The 8,603-nt window shown below is 36.4% G+C and overlaps 1 pseudogene; it reads left to right on the top strand.

The window, feature by feature from the left end:
- The first annotated feature begins 3,818 nt into the window (after nt 1–3,818).
- LOC125875938 (uncharacterized) lies at nt 3,819–5,675 on the top strand (annotated as a pseudogene).
- Nucleotides 5,676–8,603: the final 2,928 nt, after the last annotated feature.

Below are 8,603 nucleotides of genomic sequence, written 5' to 3'. Positions count from 1 at the left end.
TTATAGAAAACAAATCCTAAATTAAAAGGGAAACAAATTAAGGAAAGTTTGTTCAGGCACACGTCTTTATTCCACGAGACTGACCTACGGACCGTCGATGGATATACGGTCCGTAAGTCCCTTCCGTCAGCCAGGACTTAGAAAATATTTCAGCTTCCAAAAATCAGCTTCTCTGAAGCAAACGACGGACTTGCAGTACGGACTGTAGATCGATCTATGGTCCGTCAATCCTCTCCGTAGCACCGCATTTAGAATCTTCAAAAATCAGGTACTGGAACCCTCGCAGTCTCATTCTACGGATCGATCAGTAGGGTGCGTAGATCAATCTACGGACCGTTAATGGCCACCGTGGCTCCACAGTTGGTCAGATTTCCCTGATTTGTCATCCATACCTTACCTGCTGATCTACGGTCATCACCTAAGGACCATCAATGGACCCACGGTCCATACATCACCTCCGTGAATGCCCTGTTTCTACATTTCTTTTAGTTGTCTCTATACTTCTGCGCCTGAACATCTTTCCAGCAAAATACAATAAACACACATTAAAACCAATACAAAAAGGCCCTAGACACACACAACTTGTAAGTGAAATGTATTAGAAATATCGTAAACTCACGGTATATTAATGTCCTCTACAGACATGGGACTTACTTTCCAGTGCCTTTCATGACTGTTTCATCCCTTGGAGAATGAGAGAGGAGAGTTACTTTAGGTTTGAGAATCTGAGACAAGACAGCTTTTCCGTTATAGAGTATGAGGCCTATTTTTTCTAGTTGTCTAGGCATGCTTTATCCATTATTCTAGATGAGATGTAGAGGATCCGTAGATTTGTGAGGGGTTGAATTTCTCTATCTGATCGGTTGTGTTTAGGGCATCTCGAAAGGGGGCTTCCTTCCAGTCCATTGGGAGTGTCTCCAAAGAGATAGAATTGATGGAGAGAGATGAGTTTGGGGACCTTAAGAAGTCCTCTACATTAGGTTAGTTTCATGGTGCCTCATCTTGAGGTAGGGAATCACACAGATGGAGTGGTTTCTTTTAGCATAGGGGACACATTCTTGCATTTATACCGACATCCGAGGGTGGTTAGATACCTCGGCATTCTTATAGCGCGGATGAGGGTTCATATGGTTCAGAGTAGCGACCTACAAAGCGAGGCAATTATAGTGGGTTTTTAGGATCTGCACAACAGTTCTCTAGTAAGATATTTTATTTTAGTTGTAGAGATCCCGATCACCTGATGTGACAATGTACTTTCCAAAGGAGACGTGAAGGACCCTAACCTATTTCTTCATTTCATACTATACCACCGATACCACAGAGTAGAGGTCTAGGAAGAGTTCAATCAGGTAGAGGTGGTAGGGCTTATGGTAGTGGTATCGCGGCTCAGCAGAGTGAGGGTAGAGGTACCACCCAGGATGGAGGTGGCATAGAGGGGCATTGTTTGCTTTCCTATGAAGACCCGAGGTAGAGACTTTTGATGCTATTATTACATGTATCATTCTAGTATGCCATTGATCTGGTCTGTATTATTTTATCTGGCATCTACATTCTATTATATGTCTACCTTTTTTTCCGCTGAATTTAATATGATGTGTGATATCATGCATGTACCTATTCATGTTTCTACACACGTGGGTGATCCCTTAGTGATGGATCGAGTGTATCGACCATGTCTTGTTTCTTTGGCAGGGTATGACACTTGGGTAAACTTACTCATTCTGGGGATGGTAGACTTTGATGTTATCTTGGGTATGAATTACTTTCTCCTTATTATGCTATTCTTGATTGTAATGCTAAGATTGTGTCCTTAGCGATGACTAGTGTTTCGAGGGTTGAGTAGAATAGTGCTAGTGGTTCTTATCCTAGCAAGGTCATCTACTTCATACTTGCTCAAAATTGGTGGAGAGAGGGTGTTTGTCTAACTTAGCCTTCATTCAGGACACTAGTATTGAACCACCAGTCATGGATACCATTTCCATGGTTTGGGAGTTTCTCGATGTATTCCCTTCTTATCTTCTAGGTGTTCCTCCCAATAGGGATATTAATTTTTCTATTAATTTGGAGTCGGGTACTAAACCCATTTCTATTAATCATTACCGTATGACTCCAATAGAGTTGAAAGAGTCAAAGGACCAGTTGTAGGATTTGTTGAGTAAGGGGTTTATTCACCCTAGCATATCCCTTTAGGGTGACCCTCTGTTGTTTGTAAAGAAGAAAGACGGGACTATGAGGATGTGTATTGATTACAGATATTTGAACAAGGTAACAGTAAAAAAGAAGTATCCTCTTTCACGTATTGATGACTTATTTTACCAGCTACAAGGAGAATCGTTGTTCTCTAAGATTGATTTGAGGTCCAAGTATCAACAATTGAAGATTAGGGCATCATATATCCCTAAGACAGCTTTTTTTGGACTCAGTATGGGCATTATGAGTTCCTAGTGATGTCCTTTGGGTTGACTAACCCCCCTACAACATTCATGTAGTTGATGAACGGGATGTTTCGACCATACCTTGATTCTTTTGTGATTGTCTTCATCGATGATATTTTGGTTTACTTCAGGACGGAGGAGGACCATGTTCGACACATGAGAAATGTACCTCAGATGTTGAGAAGAGAGAAGTTGTATGCCATGTTTTTAAAGTGTATATTTTGGCTTATTTTTGTGGCTTTCTTAGGACACGTGGTGTCTAAGGAGGGTATTAAAGTAGATCCAGCTAAGATTAAGGTAGTTAGAAGTTGGACACGACCTATTTCTCTAACATAGATTCAAAGTTTGGTAGGATTGGCAAGCTATTACCGATGATTTGTTCAGAGTTTCTCTACTATTGAACCTTCATTGACCAGATTGACTCGACAAGGTATGGGTTTCCAGTGATCTAATGAGTGTGAGGAGAGCTTTCAAACGCTCAAGACTTTGTTGACTTCGACTCCTATATTGACTCTACCAGAGGAAGGTGTGGAATTTACTATGTACTTTAATGTTTCAGGAGTCGGGCTGGGTGGTGTATTGATGTAGAAGGTGAAGATGATTGCTTATTCTTCTAGGCAGTTGAAGACACATGAGAAGAATTACCCTACTCATGATTTAGAGTTGGTGGTCGTGGTCTTTGTACTTAAGTTATGTCATTATTATTTGCATGAGGTGCATTGGGAGATCTTCACTGATCATCGGAGTCTTCAGTACATCTTCAGTCAGAGGGATTTGAACTTGAGGCAGCGTAGATGACTTGAGTTGCTGAAGGACTATGGTGTAACCATTCTATATCATTCGGGGAAGGCCAATGTTGTGAAAGTAATTTCATCCAGGTAAATCATACTTTTTGTGGAAACAAAGGATGTTCAAACATACCAACCCTACTCCTACTCATCAAATTAAATGCTTAAGGAAATAAAAGAACTAAAAGTCAAAATTTACCCTCTTTGCTCCTACTCATAAAAGTAAATTAAATAAAATTTAAATTTTACTTTCTTAGCTCCTACTCATCAAATTAAATGCTTAAGAAAATATTGCAAGAACTAATATTTGATATTTATCATTTTGACTCCTACTCATCAAATTAAATCAAATAAAGTTTAGAATTTATCCTCGTGACTCCTACTCATCAAGTTAAATCAAATAAAATGTTGTAAGCAAATAAGAGAAATTACTTATCCTCCTGGATCCTACTTATCAAGAGATAATCTATTACCATAATCTTGGAAATTTTCCTATATATGCAAATTTATTTACTCTCCCTTTGCTTCCAATCCTCTCTGTCTTTTTTTTTTCTAAAGAAATAAAAAATTAATTGATAGATTGTCTAGACTAGTGATGGACTGCAACAAAGAAAAGGCTATCAAGGCTAAAGGCGTTACTGAAGAAATGATGGGAAATAATAGAAAGAGGGCATCAACGAAATCAAGTGAAAATGGGGCAGTATCTAATCATCTGCCTAGGTAGAATCTCTAGTGTCTCAACAAGGAAAATCGGCTAAGATCTACGCGGCGTAGTCATCGTATCAATTACCATGATAATCTATGTGACGATGATAATGATGATGAAGATTCTTCTAAGCGATTTAAGGGGGTTGGGTATCCATCTCCTAATAAGGAGTCTGAGATGCAACATTTGTCTCATGCAGCAACTCCTAATGGAGAGATAAAGAAATTAAAAGATTGTTTGTCCTATGAAGAGAGCTTCCAGAACACAAAGATGGAAATTGATACTGCAAATGGAAGTGTTGATGTAAGTCTTTGTACAATGAGTGAGTCAAAATCATTTGAATATCCAGATCCAGATTTTAGCAATTTTGACAAGGACAAGGACGAGTCCTGCTTTAAGGTTGGGCAATTATGGGCTGTTTATAATACTTTGGATGGCATGCCTAGATTTTATGGCATCATCAGGGAGATTTTGTCTCCAGAATTTAAATTGTGCATAACATGGTTAGAGCTAGAGCCGATGAATGAAACCAAATGGCTATATGAGGGCTTTCTAGCTTCTTGTGGTAGGTTCAGAATAGGAAACTTAGACAACATTAAAGATCATCTTATGTCTCACATTTGGTGTGCAATAAATAGAAATAGCAATGATGTAATAAATATATTTCCATTGAAAGGAGAAACTTGGGCCCTCCTAAAAGATTGGGGCAATAAAAATCTCAACTATGAATTTGTTGATGTCTTGTCAAACTATAATGAATCTATTGGTGTGCATGTTGCATACTTGGATAAAACAAAAGGCTTCACTTGTCTTTTCTATAGGGTAGGAGACCCATTTCTAGTTCCAACAAAGGGTATGTTTAGATTCTCTCATCGAATTCCTTCTATGAAAATGACAAGGATGGAGAGGGATGATGTTCCTGAAGGATCTTTTGAACTAGACCCTACCTCCTTACCTATTTACCAAGTAGATGTTTGTACTTCATCTATAGACCAAAGTGCGATAGCTAATTTCATGGACTCTATAAATTCTGCTGAAAATTGGGTTGCACCAATACCTAATCAGGTTCCTGAACCTGAGTTTTACAAATTTGCTGCTGAGAGATCACCAGAGAAATTTCAAATTGGTCAATGTTGGGCAATATACAGTGATGAAGATGCCTTGCCCCGGTACTATGGGCTGATAAAAAAGATAGATCTCCCTCAGTTTATGTTGCATGTGGCATGGTTTTATGCGTGTCCACTCCCTAAAAGTACAATACAATGGCATGATAAAACAATACCAATTGGTTGTGGATTGTTTAAGTTGTTAAATAGTAAGCTAAACAAACATACTGTAACTAACAACTTTTCACATGTAGTAGTTGTAGAAACTTTGAACAAGGGTGTATACAAGATCTACCCCAAAACAGGTGAAGTTTGGGCAGTATACAAACACTGGAGTGCTCAGCTGATAAGGAAATAATCTAGAAGATTTTGAATATGAGATTGTTGAAATAGTGGATGTTTCCGATAATTATGTAGATGTGAAGTTCTTAGAGTGGATAAAAAGCTTCAAGTTTGTCTACATGGCTCGAGTGGAAGAAGAAGAGGCTGACAAAGTAGTGAAAATATGTGTATCTGAGCATCTTAGGTTTTCTCATCGAATTCTTGCTTTTCGCCTGACAGAAGAGAGAGGTGGCAGCTTGCGCGGTTTCTAGAGCTTGATCCAGCAGGAATGCCTCTGTGTTTATTATGTACCGATTGAAGCATCTAACTTTTCTTTTCTTTGTCTTATACCAAAATGGAAGAGTTCTTGTGGATTTCTAAAACTCAATTATGTCTCAAAAGAAAGTGTGATTTCAAATTTATTATTAAGAATATATTTTACTAAAGAAGGTTTTAATAAGTTTAGATTTTTTTAATACAATCCATATTTGCTTATACTTCTCTTATTAATGATTGTGAGTTGGTAATTCAATCATTACCAAGTACGTCACATCCTCCCAAAGGAATAATTCACAATTCCTTAGTGGGGTATGTCCTTCATCTTCCAAGAAAACTCTTGGCAATGTGAAGTGCACATGACATAATTTTTGGCAGCAACTGTCACTCTTACTGGAGGACAATAGCTCACTTTGTGACCAGTCTCTTTAACATTACCCTCATCAATGAATTTGTATGTGCTTTCAGAGTCTATGAGTATGGCCAGGTTCCTATTCTTCACGGTCCCTTGACCAAAATAATGTTTACCCTCATATGGCATCTTGAGAGTGCACTTAGACGCACAACTTCTTGTATCGCCTGTTCTATATCACCTTCAATGATTATATACAGAGTTATATCCTCAACCTCTGCATTAGCCTCTTCTACTACCTAATTAGGTTCAAGTTCTCCTATTTGACAGTTCAGTTGCTTCGTCTTGCATTGATGTCCAGGTCTATCTAAAAACAAGTGATCGCTCCTCCTGTATTCATAAATCTCAAGCCTCAACTTGTAGGTAGTAGGCCTAGTTGTCAGCATACTAGTTCTCTTAACAACAGCTGCATTTCCAACAGGTTTGAAGGTATTTTTGTTCTTCTACAGGTAGCTTCAATAGCCCTCTCTTGCATTCGAGCTTGCTCATTAGCAAATCTAAAAGATGTGAGCTTAAAAATCTTTACATCAAACCTTATATTTTCTTTTATACACCCCATAAAACTGGAAACAAAATGAGACTCAACAAGAGGTTGATTTCTCACCAACATTTGAGCCTGAAGATCTTCAAATTTGCCTAGAAACATATCCACAAATTCAGTCTATTCGAGCCATTTAAATTCCTCAATTATATAATCTAACTCTTCCGCATCAAATCTATCGCATAACTCCTCTTTGAATTTGGTCCAAGTCACCACACCCCTACTCAAAACTAATGAATGGTACCATGTCTCAGCTAAACCATTCAAGTAAAGAGCATTGGCCTCTAATTTTTCATTCTCAGTTGTTCTATACAAGTTAAAATACCTCTTACATTTTTGAAGTCACACCTTAGGTTTTGGGCCTTCAAGGCTGGCTAGCTCACATTCAAGAGGAGGAATGGAAACCATCTGGAGCATGTTCTATCGATTATGCTAAGCTGGAATGGGAAGGATGCCATCTCCTTGTTGTTGGTCACTTGGAGCTCGAGGATACATGTATGGTTTAAGACATCTCTAAGAAAAATAGGAAAAAATAGAATTAAGTGATGGTACATGCACTAAATTAGGTATGTGATTATCTAGATATAATAGTCATTTTGTTAAGGCAAAATGTAAGTCAAGTTGGTAGAAGTCCACTTTTCTTCAAAGAGAATCATTTAATTGAGAAAGCAAGTAAAAGTGAAGTAAAAAATCAGTTTCTCTACTTGTCTTCAAGAATGAATTAGAGTGACTAAGAGTGTTGCTTCTCCCGAATTTCCAACTTGTCCAATTTTCAACTACCATTTTTTACTTTAAAATATATTTTTACAAATTTCACAATTTTCATAGCTAAACTGGTGGCCGGGGTGCTATACAAATTAGAATAGAATGATTTTTTTTCATTTTATTGGGGAATCTTTTTCTTTTGCTTGGGAAAACCTTTTTCCCTCAATAGTCAACATTCATCAATTACTTCTCTAAGTTTCACTGTTTTTAAGAGGGTTCAATATAGAACAGAAGAGCTTTATAATTTGAACAGAGCAGAGTTTTTAAATTTCATTTTATAGGGTAGTCTTCTATTTTCTTGTTGTTTCTTTTTGGTTTGCTTGGAAAAACATTTTCCCTCGATTAGCTTCATACCCAGAATGTGTTTGTAATATATATATATGCAAACCCAAGATTTAAAGGTTTTGGATACACCAATATTATCTTAACTACTTTCTTTGTAGTATATTCCATATTAATTAGTATAAAAACATTTTAAAGTAATAATATTATTAGAACATGTGTGATGAAATACACATAACGTCGGGAGGCCAAAATAATGTTAGTTGAAACTGATGAATAGATTGATAAAAAATTAAATCAAAGAAGTCCAATATAAAGAAAACACATAAAGTAATCATAGAAGAAAAAAAAATATAACATACACATCATTTTTAAGACTTTACGCACAACAATATAGAGGGAAAAAATACATAATTTTTCGAATTCTTGTCGACATTTGCTTCCATAACCAATCGAAATAGAAGAGTCTTCTTCATCGAGTCAAACTAAATTATGAATCAAGTATTACAATAATGATATAAGCACTTCATTGCTTTGATTATAGAATTAAAAGGATGACCTTGGGTAGGGGTCTCATGAAATTAAAAAATGAATTTATATAGATAAAAATGTTGGAATACCAAAAGACATCTTAAAGTTTCAAATTAAATATTTGAAGGTTATGAATATGGAAAACATGAAATTTATGAATATTAAAAAATAGTAATTGAATAGATAATTAAATATGAGTCATGAAGGTGAATGTTTAAAACAAATAAAAAAGTAAAATAATAAATAAAGGAATAAGAGAAAAAGATTAGACAAAATCTCTTCTTTTTTTTTTGTTTGAATTTGAGAACTTGTTCAATCTGAAAATAATAACAACAGAAATCAATAAGAAAAGATAAAAAATATACTTTAATCTTGAAATAAAAAATGTGCGCATTTATACAAAATTTCTTGGTAGGCAACATATGGTAGAATCTAAACAG

Source organism: Solanum stenotomum, chromosome 1 (assembly GCF_019186545.1).
Source record: "Solanum stenotomum isolate F172 chromosome 1, ASM1918654v1, whole genome shotgun sequence".
Classification (NCBI taxonomy): domain Eukaryota; kingdom Viridiplantae; phylum Streptophyta; class Magnoliopsida; order Solanales; family Solanaceae; genus Solanum; species Solanum stenotomum.
Note: the sequence above shows the minus strand (reverse complement) of the source record. Positions and strands in the feature narration are given on the sequence as shown.